Raw genomic sequence first — 15,826 nt, forward strand, 5'->3', positions numbered from 1 at the left:
TCCCTTTATTATGAATATTATAGACCTGAGAAAGAAAAAAAAAAAGGAGAATCTGATTGGCTCCACTCATATCAGATGTCCACTGCTGGACCATTCGGCCAAGGTGAGATATAGGGTGATATAGTAAAGGCAGAGCTATTAGCCCTGTTTGCCAGGAACTGTTCTCAGAGAAGGAAGAACCACTGTGGGCCAACAATATTCTGCCCCAAAGATGAAGAGCCATAGGAAATGCTAACATAGAAATAGGTTTGTATTACTAAATTCATGCTTTAAATTTTATTTACTAGGCCACTGGTCTTTGCCTCTTCATCTGTATTGTCAAGGGCACTAAAAACTTTGGAATTTTTTGCATAAAGATGAAGAGCCATTGGAAATGCTAACATAGAAATAGTGTTTGTATTACTAAATTCATGCTTTAAATTTTATTTACTAGGCCACTGGTCTTTGCCTCTTCATCTGTATTGTCAAGGGCACTAAAAACTTTGGAATTTTTTGCATTGAAGTTTCTTAGCATTGATTTATTATACTTAGTTCCTCTGAAGGTGTTGAGCTAGTTGCATTTCAGAATAATTCAAGTGGCAACTCCATTTAAAAATAGATTCAAGAAGAAAAAGAACTGGTATAACTGCAAAGAATAAACAAAAATCTCAGGATATAGCAAGTGTAAATTTTGAAAGACTATAAAAATAATACAGATTAAGAATAATTCTAAAAAAGAGATGTTTGAGGTTTATTGGAGTAGATTCTTACTTCCTCCTTACCCTGCTAAATATTTTTAGTAGCAATTATGCAACTTGACATTATAGTTAATGATTAATTTGTATACTTATTGTCTTCCTATTCCAGTAGCACTTAAACACTGTAGCAGTAAAGCCTGCTTGTTATTACCATTCCCTTTGCTCCTAGAACACTGTCTGGCACATAGAAGGCACTAAATAAATATTTTTTAAGTGACCTAAGTGATGAACCAAAATGCTAAACTCTCTGTCTACTTTCTTGTTGCCAGGACCAAATAAAAATGTTGTGTGGAGACTTAGAGCTGAAAATGACCTTGGGAATTATTTGTTTTTTTGTTTTTTTGTTTTTTTTTTTTTTTTTACTTTACAATGGAAATAATTGAGGTCCTTGTAAATGTATCCTTGGCCTAGGAGACTACAGGAAAAGATAACGGTGTCAAATTCAGAAAGTCACCTACAACTGGATTTCCTTTAAGAATACAAATGTACTCTGTTAATGTCAAGTGAATCGTAAGACATCTATTCACTGGTAAGGAAATTGTGTAACTGCTACTTCTGTATAACTGCTACCTTAACTCCTCATGAAGCACACAAATCCCCTTAAGTTCTGAATATAAATAGGGTAAAACATGAATATGTTTATTAAAAACTAAAATTCAGAGCACCTGAAATGTACTCTACAGAGACTTCGAATATATATTAAAATATTAAATATACACATGAGTATTTTATATGCCTAGGTTTTATTCAGTGCAACATTATGTGAAGCTTCTGAAACATCAAGACTTGGTAACATCCTGGACATTGGGCCCATCTGAATTAATCTTCCCTTCTCTTAACTTTTTTTTAATTCAAGCAGTTGTGATATAAAGATTAATTAAAGGGTTCATTAATACTCAATGCTGGGCAAAAATCTGGCAATTATTTTGGAAAACTACTTTTACATTTCTAAGATGTGTGACTTGTTTCCTGGCTTAGAATGTTGGCTTTGATTTATAGCATTTATTAACTAATTTTTTAGAACATGAGCCGTTTGTTAGATGGAAACAGTTCTGTAATGCAGACATAAATATTTTAAAATTGAAATTGATTATGACAAATGGGTATTTTATAGTGACATTTTATGAATGATTACAATAAAAACCTCACAGGGCAGCAGTGAATCCTAGTACTTTGTGTGTATATTGTTGGGTTACTGCATTCATTGTTAAAGCCAGTCTTGTGGCTCCTGCTACATGTTGCATCTCCTTATTTATTAATAATTTTCAACTGATGCTTGTTCTAGTGGTCCCAGGTCTGAGCTTTGCTGCTTTCTCTGATTCTTTTGGAAATGAGAGGTAGGCAGCAGCCTACCTTGGATCTAAGATAGCAGAAAGAGCCAGTGAAACTAATCTCTTTCTTTTCTATGATCTTCCACAATCCAGTAAACAGGATTTTGTGCCCAGCCTTTATGCATGCTTCTGGAGCTCTTGTTAATGGCTTCTGAATATCAGGCATGCCAAATCCCTCTAACATTCATACAATAAGAAGCTTGTTAGCAATGTAAATATTCTGTGAGCCATGAAGTAAGTACTCAGGGCACTGGGTTTTCAGGCATTTGTTTGTTTCAGCTGATGAATATTTAATCCTATTGAGCATTTGGAGAAAATGTAAAAGCTTTGCAAAAAATCCGATTTTAACAATTAGGGCTACATTCTTGTTCTGAAAGTCTTTGAATTTATCATTTTGAACGGTTAAGGAGGGGAAATAGGTTTTAAATCTGTTACTGGAAATTTCTTGGGATTTTTTTAGAGGGTGGTGAACAATAAGTGTAATTGCCCTTGTCTTTCTGTTAAAAACAAGAGTCTCTTGGGTCTTCTACTTGGGACTGGCAAAAAGTGCTCTAATGTTCCTATTTTATTCCCAAGTCTCTGATAGGGATGGTAATGGAGACTTTGTTATGAACAGACTGAATGGCATCTCTTTTAATCATCACAATTCTTTTTCTTACAAGAATCTTACAAATCTACTAGTCAGAATTACCAAAATGATGAGCATATAATGGTAAAGACATTTTATAGACTGTAGGTGGGAGAGGAGTGCTTCACTTTCTCTCCTCCAAAATATCCCTGAGCAGTTACCCAATTCAACCACATGACTGTGTGTGTAGTACTTTTCCCCTTCTCTGTTTTACATTTCATTATTCTTCACTCGGGCTCCCTAGTTAAGTGATCATCATTTCCTAATTTCCCATCTTTTTCAATAATACTTGGAGTACTCTTAACCATTTTAGTCCTTTATGTCATGCCCTGTCCTCATTTAAAGAATAAAGAATGGTGAAGACTAAATGCTGTTCAATAGTTTTAGGAAATAGAAAAAGATTGAAAGAAAGAAAACTTAGGGGAATGACAACTTAGCTGATCTGATACTTCTCTGTCATATTAAAGTTCAATCTGTTGTGTTTGGATAATTATTTCTAATATTTTATAAAAGATAATGAGAGATTAAGGAGTAAGTACAGGGAACTGTGGAGATGCTGAAAGCACTGACTGGACAGTACTGGATCCAGCTTGATCTTGTTCTGAATTTGTACATTTGCATTCTACAATGTCTAAATCTCTTCTCAGAATGCCCAAGAAATGGAAGAAAGTGCTAGAAGGTCCAAATGAAAGAGCAGAAGGAAAGCTAAAGCCTCTTTGATTACAGTCTTCAAATATTACTATTATTTTATATTGGATTAAACATTTCATCTTCCTACTCAATAAATCTTTCAGATGGAACAAATGGCTTCAGACTGAACAAGAGTTGCCGGAAACCAGTAAGAACTTCAAGGGAGAATTCACTAAAACAATGATTGTTTCTTGAAAACATTTCTTGGGGACAAAAGGAGTAAATTATAAGAAGAAATGATGCATTTTTTCAGTTTTGTTCACATCACTACTGTTCCTGCATATTAGGCAAAACTGAAAATAAGTAGTTTTTTTCATTGAGGCCATAACCTTTCATAGCTTGATATAAATCAAGACCTATATATTATGACATTACAGCCAGTAAAAGTAGAGTAAAATAACAAAGTCATTTTGCAGGATTTCCTTGCCAAACCAATTGTCAATTATTATTCATTGCAGTAGAATTTGCCACTTGCTGAACCAATTTCTGTGAGAGAAAAACAAGAACAAGGTGAAAGCAAGAGAAATATAAAAGATACAACTGTCAGTAAAAGAAAAACTCATTCAAACTAGCTTAAATTTTAAAAAGGATTATCTCAGTAGGAACAGAAAGTGCATATGGCAAAATCCAAACTCCTTTTCATGATAAAACACTAAAAATGTTGAAATAGAAGGGAACTTCTTCAACAAGATAAAGGACATTTATGAAATACCCACAGCTAACATCATATTCAACATAAAAAACTGAAAGCTTTCTCCCTTAGCTCAGGAATAAGACAAGGATGTTCATTTTTGTCACTACTATTCAACATTATCCAGGAAGTCCTAGCTAGAGCAATTAAGCAAGAAAAAGAAATAAAGTTACCTAAATTGGAATGGAAGAAGTAAAGTTATCTCTGTTCATAGATATCATGTTTCTATATGAAGGAAATCACAAAGAATTAACCAAAAATATTATTAGAGCTAATAAATAAATTCAGCAAAGTGGCAGTGTGTAAGATAAACATACAAACTTCAGCTGTATTTTCCACACCAGCATAAAACAATCCAAAGAAACTTATGAACACAATTCCATATATAATAGCATCCAAAATAATAAAACACTTAAGAATAAGTTTAACCAAGAAGATGAAAGTCTTGTGAATTGAAAGCTACAAATTGCTGAAACAACTTAAAGATCTAACTAAATTAAAAGACATCCCATGTTCATGGATTGGAAGACAGTATTTTAAGATGGCAGTACCTTCCCAAATGATCTACAGATTCAATGTAAACTTTATCAAAATTACAGTGGTCTTTTTAGTGAAAATGGAAAAGCTGATCTTCAAATTCATATTGAATTGCAGAAGGCCCAACATAGCCAAAAACAATATTGAAAAAGAAAAACAAAGTTGGAGGACTCGTGTGTCCTAAATTGAAAACTTACTAACAAGTTATAGTAATCAAAACAGAGTGGTACTGGCATAAGGATAAACATGTGGACCAAGGAACAGAATTGAGAATCTAGAAATAAACCCAAACATCTATGACCAGTTGATTTTCAACAAGGGTGCCAAGGTCATTCAATGGGGAAAGAGGAGTTTCCTAATCAGATGCTCAGACACAACCCTCAGGGCATCTGCTCCAGCAGCTTGGGACCTAACCCCACCCCAACAGGGGAGTGAAGGCCACTGAGCATAGGAAAAGCCCCAGCTCACACAAGGCTCTGGCTCTAGCATGTCCATCTCCAGCCCTACTTCCCACCAAGGTGATAGCTGCCAGCAAACCCAGGGAAAGATGTGACATGTCACATCTAGCTCTCCCACTAAAGCTACAGGGCATGTAAAGACAACATAAGGATTCTCCCACACAAGGAAGCCCCTTCAAGACTGGGATAGGTAACTGCTTCACTTAATTTCGTAGAGACAGAGAAAGTTAAACAAAATGAGAAGACAGAGGAATTTGTTTCAGATGAAAGAATGACTACCACAAAACCCTTGAAAAAAAAAACAACTGATGAAACAGAAGTAAATAATTTACAAGATAAGGATTTCAAAGCATTAGTAATAAGAATGCTGAACTTGGGAATAGAATAGATGAACACAGTGAGAATTTTAACAAGAAACTAGACAATATAAATAGTAACCAGAGCTAATGAATATAGTAACTGAAATGAAAAACACAGTAGGAGGAATTAACAGCAGACTAGGTGATGCAGAAGAATAAGTGATCTGGAAGATGGAATAATGGAGGTGAGCCAGTCAGAACAGCAAAAAGTAAAACAAATAAGGACAGTTTAAGGGACCTCTAAGACAACATCAAGCATGCTAACATTTACATTATAGAGGTCCCAGAAGGAAAAGATAGAAAGGAGTAGAAAATGTATGTGACAAAATTATGACTGAAAACTTCCTGAAGCTGAAGAAAGAAGCAGATATCTAGGTACAAGATGCGCAGAGAATCCCAAACAAGATGAAACCAAAGAGACACACACCAAGGCACTTAAAGTTGCAAAAGTTAGAGATAACAAGAGAATTTTAAAGGCAGCAAGAGAAAAACAGAGTCACTTACAAGGGAACTCCCATAAGACTTTCCACTGATTTTTCTGCAGAAAATTTGCAGGCCAGAAAGGAGTGGCATGATATATTTAAAATGCCAAAAGGGGAAAACGTGTAGCCTAAAATACCCTACTAGCCAGATTATGATTCAGAATTGAAGGCGAGATAAAGAACTTCTCACCAGCAAAAACTGAGAGTATCAATACTAAACTGAACCCAAAAGAAGTGTTGAAGGGTCTAAGTAGAAAAGAAAAGACTACAACAAGAAGTAAGAATTTATAGGGAAGGAAAAAATCCCACTAGTGAAGGCAAATATATAGTGCAGTCTGTGGATCAACTACTTACATAAACTAATTCGAAGATTAAAAGACAAAAATTGTGAAATGAACTATAACTACAGTAAACAATTAAGGGATAGGCATGAAACTGTAAAATATGACATCAAAACCACAAAATGTAGAGGAGAGGAGTGAAAACTGGAGCTCTTTTAGAATGTCTTTGAACTTCAATGACCATCAGTTTAAAACAATTAGATATAGTTAAAGGTCAGTGTACATGAACCCCGTGGTAACCACAAATCAAAAACCTACAATAGATACACAAAAACTAGAGAGAGAAGAATGCAAACATAACACTGAAAAAAATCATCAAACCGCAAGAGGAGAGACTGAAAGAAGGAAAGAACAGAGAAAAACTATAAAAATAGCTAAAAAACAAGTAACAAAATGGCAAAAAGTGCATACCTATCAATAATCTTTGAGTGTAAATGGACTAATTTCATATAGGATCTTCAAAAGCCTTCAAAATCAAAGGTCTTTTTTTTTTTTCAGGACAAGTTTTCTCTTTTAATTTTAATTTTAAAACAATTTTAGATTCACAGGAAGTTACAAAAAAATGTATGAGTAAGGGGAGTTTCTGTTTACCTTTCTCCCAGTTTTCTTTATGGTAACATCTTGCATAATTATACTGCATTATCAAAATCAGGAAGTGGACATTGATACAATCCATAGAGCTTATTCAGATTTCACTAGTTTTACATGCTCTCATTTGTGTGTGTGTTTCTGAAATTTTATCTCATATATAGGTTCATATAACTACTACCGCAGTCAAGATAAAGACCTATTCCATCGCTACAACACTCCCATGAGCTACCCCTTTATAGCCACAACCACCTCCCTTACTCCTCCATAAACCCTGGTAACAACTAATTTATTCTCTATCTCTGTAATTTTGTTATTTCAAGAATGTTACATAATTGGGATCATAGAGTGTAACATTTTGAAATTAGCTTTTTCCTCTCAGCATAATTTGCTTAATTTCCATGCAAGTTGTTTCATGTACCAAGTTTGTTCTTTTTATTGCTGAGTAGTATTCCATAGTATGGATATATCAGTTTGTTTAATCATTCCTCATTGAAGGATATATCTGGGCTACTTCTGGATTTTGGCTATTACAAGAAAAGGGGCTATGAACAATTGAGTACAGGTTTTTGTGTGAAAATACATTTTACATTTCTCTGAGATAAATGCCCAGAAGCATAGTGGCTAGGTCATATGATAGTTACATGCTTAGTTTTATAAGAAACTGCCAAAATATCTTCCAGAGTGGCCATCAGCATTTCACAACTTCCCATAATCTCAGAATATATGAAAAATACAAGAATTTTACAACCCATGCCACTTAGACACCTAGTAATTTGGAACCAAAAAATTTTTCCAAGAGTTGACATGACTCATTGTGTATTATCTCACACAATGGCATAATGTATTGATGTGGAATAGTCTACATCCATACATTAATATTAATAGATTACATTAAAATATTAAGTAGAAGAGTGAAATACAAATACTGGCCTATATGAAGTTAGTATTTGCTTTGAGAGGGGGATTGATATTTAATTGAGAAGAGATAAAGAAGTTACTGAGCGGTTCCAAATCTAAGGTCAAAAAACTAAAGCCTCTCTAATTAGCTTTCATCTCCGCTATCACTAAATGAGAGCCCAAATCACCAGAAATGAGGATTCAAAGAAGAATAAACACAAAAGATACTTTCTGTAGCCAAGGGTATTCTGAGTGGCACATCTACATCATGCCTGGTTATGGGTTAGTCTCTTTTCTGTTCTTTATCTAGATGTAATTCCTTTCTTTCTTTCTTTTTTCTCTCTTAAATACTTAAAAAAAAAACCCTTTCCATTCCTATGAGAAACATATTACCAGAAGACTTCAGGGACATACACAAAATCTCTAGGAAGCACACATATTCTTTTAATATATGCTTTAATTATTAAGTCAGCCAAGTCTCAATTCATTAAATGTTCTTTAAAAATATACACAGGTTCACAGCTATTTAGGTAATTTGAGAAAGGATTAATAATGTGCAAGAAGAACTCAGTTTGATGAAATGTAGAGCTATAAAATAAAGGCAGCCAGATACTGGAGAATAACAGATGATGAAAGAAGCAAAGCTGTAAAGGTCAGATCAGATAGTGAGATGAAGTAATGATGGGTTATTGAGCCCGTGTGAATCTGCAGAGGAAAAGCTCTGGCTGTCTAGTGTGAGAGGTGATGTTTTCTGCATCCATCACTCAGAAGAAATGTAAATGTTTACATCACAATGAATGCTGAACTCACTTATATTTATTCACATGATCTTCCCCTGTATATTGCTATTTTGCACTTATATTCTTTGCAAAGTAAGGAAAGAACTGTGTTCTCTCTCTGTGACTCACTGTCAGTCAGTGTCTCCTCTCTCCTCTTTTATTTAAAATAGGAATTCAGCTTTTCCAGCCCATTGGGGAATATATATTGTCATTGTAGAGGAAGGCCTAGGTAACTGTAGGAGCAGTCAGGTTTTCGCCTTTGGCTGATAAGCAGGCAGTTGAGACACTTAGCAGTGACATTTCTGTCTCTGGAAAGCTGCCTCTTATTCCAATCCATTCTCTTCCTCTGTGTTTTGATTTTTTAAGTTGGTGGCTCGGGGGAGCACAGAGAAACAGGTTTGCCAACTATATAGGGCTTTGGCTATCTGATCCTTCATCATCTAGATGTTTAGTTCCAAAAATGAAGATAGAAAGAACCCTAAAAAAGTCACGTTTCAAATTTGCATATCACCTCTCTCCCATCTTTTGCTTAGTTTTTGTGAAGCATTGGGCAAAGCCATCTTTTATTGACTTCAGTGGCAAGACAAAAATAATTGGAACTATAGAATTTATTTAACTCTGTCACTGATTTTTCCATCTTGTGGATAGTCACTGTGTGTCTTTAAATGTAGGTGCTGAACATAAAAAGAAACCAAAAAGGAAAAAATATGCTTATTTTCCCTCCTTTTCCTTTCAGCATAATGTTTACTGCCCTCACCATTGCTAAACTGAGAGTAAAATTATCAGGAGGGAAGGGAAGAGATTCTTCAAATAAAAGCTCTTTTTGTTTAAAGTAATTTTGTATTTGAAAATTTATTTATTGACTCTAAAACTCTTTAAAGCATAATAGAAAAATGTATTAGGCATAGAAATCACTGGCATACCTACTTTTCCAGAGTCTAAAATATATTTTTAAATCAAAATTGTGCAAAATTATTGCAAAATTATTATAGCTGGGTGCAGAACCTGATTATATTGAACAGGTAGTAAATGCTGAAGAAAAACGGTCAAGAATTTCCTGAAATATGTTTATCTACATATAGCCACATTAATTGAAATACTAATTACCAGCTGAAGTCTTGATTTTGTCATAACAGGCAAGTAGATATATTACATGATTGAGCTAATGCTCAAAGCACTTATAATAAAATTATTCTGCTGGCTATATCTGATTTTCTATTATTTTCAAAAAATAGATAAAAATGAAAAATAAAAGGATTATTAGCATTAACACATGAAAGAGTTTTATCTGGACAGAAGAATATAATTTTATTTTACTAAATTTAGAGTAGGTAACGGGAGCAAAGGATCATCTAACCCAATCTTTCTTGGTTTTTACTGTGTATACAAATCCCCAGGATCTTGTTAAAATGAAGATTCTGATTCAGTCTGAGGTGTAACCTGAGATTCTGAATTTTCTAACAGGCCTTCAGCTGATGCCAACCCTTCTGGTCCCTGGACCACGCTTTGAGTGTCAAAAATCAAAACGTTAAGATGTTTATATAATACCACACATGTCAAGAAGAGCCATAATACAAATAGGCTAACAGTAGCACTTGTTTTACTTTATAGTTACTAATTAGAGTAGTTTAGAAAATATTCTGTTATAACAACATTAAAAATTGTTACCCAGGGAGTTGTTTTATTTGGATCACCTTTGCATTGGTTGCTGTCTTTAACAGCTAGAATATTTTGTTCCTTTATGAACACTGACAGTGAAGAGCAAACAGCTTTCCAGTATGTCATATTAAGGTTCTGAATCTCATTCACATGTGTACTGATTATTGACGTAAGTTTGACAGAATTATCTAAAATACATGTTTACCTCTTCTCCAGACTACGGGGTATGATATAGAGCAATGGTTCTTAGCCAGGAGTGTTTTTGTCCCCCAAGGGACATTGGGCAATGTCTAAAGATATTTTTGGTTGTCACAACTTGGGGGGCTGTGGGGTCAGGATATTTGCTACTGGCAACTAGTAGGTAGAGGACAGGGGTTCCACTGAGCATCCTACAATGCACAGGAAAGCTGTGCACAACAAATAATAATCCAGCCAAAATGTCAGTAGTGCCAACCAAGGTTAAGAAACCCTACTGTAGGGGATAAGAGAGGTGTGAATATGGCCTCTGTTTAGGGTGTACAGATATTTGAGAATGAAAGTTTAACCTAAATGAAATAATTAGTGAATCAGTCTTGAACAGTGCTGTAGATAGGGAAGTAGGAACAGGATAGTGGAAGATATCTACCTGCTGCACTACTGTCAGAACGATTTATAAAGAGGCAGTTCTGGAAAAAAGATAGGCAAGATTAATTTAATAAAGACTAGTGGAAAATAAAATAAACTAAAATTTTAATTTTCTCAATTTTTGCCCAGTTTTGATAATCTGAGAAAAATAAGGCTCTTTAATGTGTACTAGCTTGTAGCTGTAACAATTACAAATAATTATTACAGTATTCAAATAGGAAATATTTATTGCTCAAATTGCACTTTTGCACTTACTATTTAAAATAAATTATTGTAATGCACAAGCTATATACATAATACATTTTTTGCATTCCTAAAATAATCAAGTAGTTTTAGATTAGTGAATAGAATAGTCACCATACATACACTAAAGATTTTCAAATCTATCACTCCAGCTCAGTGATCTCTACTGAACATTAAATCTGAATATTAAGCTGTTAATGGGTGTTGTCATTTAGAACCTCAAGCTCCATACCACGTTCCTCATCACTCTATTTTTCCCTATTGCCACAACAAACTTTTTTCAATACTTTGAAAGAGATGTGGTCCTTCTCGGCTACAGGTCTTTTAACATACATTTTCCTTTGCCTGGAATACAGTCCCTCAACATACATTGTTTACCCTCCCACTTACCCTGCAGGTCTCAGCTTAAATGCAGCCTGGTTTTCCTAGAGTAGGTTAGGTGGGCCACTGTTTCCATAGCATCCTATAGGACTCACTGCACTTCATCTACACTATTTGTTGAATGTAAGCTCTCTGCAAGAGCAAGAACTTCATGAACCTGTCTCTAGTGCTTAATGTATCATCTAGCACATAGTAGGTACTTGGTGTATATTTGATCACCTGAAAAAACAATAGAAAAAGAGTAACACAAATGCAGTAAAACATATCTTCAAATATATTTAATGATGGGAAAATGGTCAGATATAATGGTCAGATAAGTTGAAAGTATATGCTGTGAGATTATATATAATGTGAATTCAATTTTGTAAAATAAGAAATGTGCAAATTTTTACACAGAAAAAGGTTAGAAGTATATCAAAATGTTAATAGAGAAAATGTTCCGTTGGCCAAAAACTATGTGATTTTAAAAATATATCTCTTTTCCATTTTTATAGTGAATGTATATTAGATTTATGAACAGAAAAAACAAACTATTTTAAAAGGGAAGTCTATTCTTCTCTATATTCATGTTAAATATATAAGTAAGGATTAAAAAATCATTTTGCAGTTTATCCTTTTAGTCATTTTTGTTGGAAAGTTTTAACATTTTTATAGTCTTTGTGACACAAGAAACATTTCTCAAACCAGATCCAGCAATCCTACGCTAATATAGCTTCTTTTAGGCTTGGAGACACCCATTAACACTAATGTAATTCTATATTATACTATATATTCTATGTAATTCTATAATGTAATGTAACCTCATTCTATCAGATCTATGTTTTTTTTTTAAAGAACTCTTTCTCTCCTAATTAATGAGGACATTGTCGTTTTTCTTATCAATTAAGATTTTGAAGGGTTTAGCATTCTTTCCTCAACAGCCTAATTTAAAGAATGTAAAATTCCTTTTAAAGAATGTAGAAATAATGTGATACTATTGAAGAACCACAGTTCACCATTACATGTGAATTACTTCCCAGGGGGATAATGCACAAAATATATCCTTTTTGCTATCTCACAGCTTAGTAATTCTGGCTGGCTTATTAATACTCAACCCTCTCTTATCTTTTTATCTCTCAGTTACATATTGAAAATTATTCTGAAGTGAAAAATGTGAACATTGTTCATTGAGATTAATTTTAACTTGCTTTTTTCACAAAAGTTTACAGAGTACCCTTATATGCTCAGCAGAATTCTAAGCACTGAGAGTACAAAATGAATGAGATATGGTTCCTGTTTTGAGGTGCTCACAGCCTATTGAGGCAGAAATTTTACAAAAATATACATGATAACATAGCACAAAAAATCCTGTTATTTAGGGAGAACAAAGTGCTTGAGACTCAAAGAGATTCAAGTGAGTGTCATAGAAGTCTAACCTTTTACATCATTTCTGGTTCAAGCCACCATCACTTCTTACCTTGATTAGTGTAATAGCACTCAACTGGTTGCACTGATTCTATCCCTGCCTTCCTATAATCTGTTATAGACAAAGTGGCCTGGATATACTTTCAGAAGTATACTGGACAGTGTCTTTCCTTTGCTCAAAACTCTCCAGTGGCTCCCCATTTCACTAAGAGGGAAATTAGAGTCCTTCCAAGACCTTTCTGATCATCTCCCTCTTTCCCAACCCCAAGTTGCCTCTCTATTTTTATGTCTTTTAATGTTCCCCTTTGCTAGATTTCCTGTAGCCACATTAATCCTTTGACATTTTTCAAGCCTACCAGTATGTTTACACTTTGGGGACCTTACACTTGCCTTCCCTCTGCTGGAAGGCTCTTGACCTAGCACGATTACTTCCTCACTTTCTTTAAGTCTTGATCACATATTAGCTTCTCTATGAGGCCTACCATGGCTAGACCATCTAAAATTACAACTTGTGGCAAGGATGCCCACTCTCATCACTTATTCAAAATAGTTTTGGAGGTCCTAGCCATAGCAATTGAAGAAGAAAAAGAAATAAAAGAAATCCAAATTGGAAAATAAGTAAAACTGTCACTGTTTGCAGATGACATAGTACTATACATAGAAAATACTTAAGATTCCACCAGAAAACTACTAGAGCTCATCAATGAATTCAGTAAAGTTGCAGGATACAAAATTAATATACAGAAATCTGTTGTATTTCTATACACTAACAACAAAGTATCAGAAAGAGACATTAAGGAAAAAAATCCCATTTCACCCTTGCATCAAAAATAAATAAATAAATAAATAAAATACCTAGAAATAAACCTACCTAAGGAGGCAAAAGACCTATACTCAGAAAACTATAAGACACTGATGAAAGAAACTGAAGATGATACAAATGGATGGAAAGATATACTGTTTTCTTGGATTGGAAGAAACAATATTGTTAAAATGATCATACTACCCAAGGCAATCTACAGATTCAGTGCAATGCCTATCAAAATACCAATGACATTTTTCAATGAACTAGAACAAATAATTTTAAAATTTGTATGGAAACACAAAAGATCCCAAATAGCCAAAACAATCTTGAGAAAGAAGAACAGAGCTGGAGGAATTAGAGAAGGAAGACTTCAGACTATAATACAAAGCTATGGTAGTCAAAACCATATGGGACTAGCACAAAAACAGATAAATAGATCAATGGAACAGGATAGAAAGTCCAGAAATAAACCCAGATACTTATGGTCAGTTAGTCTATGACAAAGAAGGCAAGAATATACAATGGAGAAAAGACAATCTCTTCAATAAGTGGTGCTGGGAAAACTGGATAGATATATGTAAAAGAATGAAATTAGAACATTTTCTCACACCATATACAGAAATAAACTCAAAATGGATTAAAGACCTAAATGTAAGACCAGATACTATAAAACTCCTAGAGGAAAACATAGGCAGAACACTGTTTGACATAAATTGCAGAAATACATTTTTTGGATCTGTCTCCTAAACTAAAGGAAACAAAAGCAAAAGTAAACAAATGGGACCTAATTAAACTTAAAAGCTTTTGCACAGCAAAGGAAACAATTGATAAAATGAAAAGACAACCTACTGAATGGGAGAAGATATTTGCAAATCATATGACCAATAAGGGGTTTATATACAACATATATAGACAGCTTACACAACTGAACATCAAAAAACCAAACAACCCAATTAAAAATTGGTCAGAAGACCTGAATAGATATTTTTCCAAAGAGGAAATGCAGAGGCACAGACACATGAAAAGATGCTCAATATCAATAATCACCAGGGAAATGCAAATCAAAACCCCAACGAGATATCACCTTACACCTGTCAGAATGGCCATCATCAAAAAAGTACACAAATAACAAATGTTGATGAGAATGTGGAGAAAAGGGAACTCTTGTACACTGTTGGTGGGAATGTAAAATAGTGCAGCCAGTGTGGAAAACAGTATAGACCTTTCTCAAAAAACTAAAATATGGTCATATGTTAATATGATCCAGCAATTCCTCTCATGGGTATAAATCCAAAAATAGCAAAACCACTAATTCAAAAAGATACATGCACCCCAATGTTCATAGCTGCATTATTAACAGTTGTCAAGACATGAAAGCAACCTAAATGTCCGTCAATGGATGAATGGATAAAGAAGATGTAGTATAAAAATATCAATGGAATACTACTCCACCATTAAAAAAGAATGAAAATTTTCACTTGCAGCAACATGGATGAAATTGGAAGGCATTATGCTAAGTGAAACAAATCAGACAAATAAAGATAAATATTGTGAGATAGCACTTATATGTGGAATCTAAAAAATACAACAAACTAGTGAATATAACAAAAAAAGCAGCAGACTCACAGATACAGAGAACAAACTAGTGGTTACGAGAGGGGAGAGGGTGAGAGAGGGAGTACGGGGGTAGGACAGTGAGTGGTACAAATTATTGTCTGTAAGAGAGGCTCAAGGATGTGCTGTACAACATGGAGAATATAGCCAATATTTTGTAATAACTTTAAATGGAAAGTAACCTTTAAAATTTTATAGAAAGTTAAAAAAAAGCTTATAAAATAACACCATATCGATGAAAAAAGAAAATTCTAGACTTCGGGAAACTCTATTTACTAAACCAGTTATTTCAATAAATAAAATAGAAAAAAAGAGTGAATTAAAAAATACTTGTGCAACTTGTACATCCAAACACTCCCAATTCCCAAATCCTGTCCTTATTTTTCTTATTTGTAGTGCACTTAGCACTACCCAACATTCTTATTATCTCTCTCCCTCAGTCACAGATTATTTATTCAGTAGTGTACTGAATACATTTACAGAAGGGCCTTGCATATATTAAATGTTCAATAAATGATGAAGTGATGACTAATTCCAGTAAATTAGTCTAGTTTTTATTCTAGTAAAATATTGAT

At 34.0% G+C, this 15,826-nt stretch overlaps 1 protein-coding gene across 3 annotated transcripts in view; it reads left to right on the top strand.

The window, feature by feature from the left end:
• MME (membrane metalloendopeptidase) overlaps positions 1-15,826 on the top strand; it is a 467,357-nt gene that overhangs the window by 50,116 nt on the left and 401,415 nt on the right. Inside the window, exon 2 of one of the 3 annotated variants that reach the window (XM_072959582.1) lies at positions 1,149-1,266. The exons of the other annotated variants lie outside the window; for them this stretch is intronic. The gene's annotated coding sequence lies outside the window, so the exon portion shown is untranslated. The remainder of the gene's footprint in view (positions 1-1,148; positions 1,267-15,826) is intronic. 3 annotated transcript variants of the gene reach the window in all.

The sequence above is a fragment of the Vicugna pacos genome, chromosome 1 (assembly GCF_048564905.1).
Source record: "Vicugna pacos chromosome 1, VicPac4, whole genome shotgun sequence".
Taxonomy (NCBI): Eukaryota; Metazoa; Chordata; class Mammalia; order Artiodactyla; family Camelidae; genus Vicugna; species Vicugna pacos.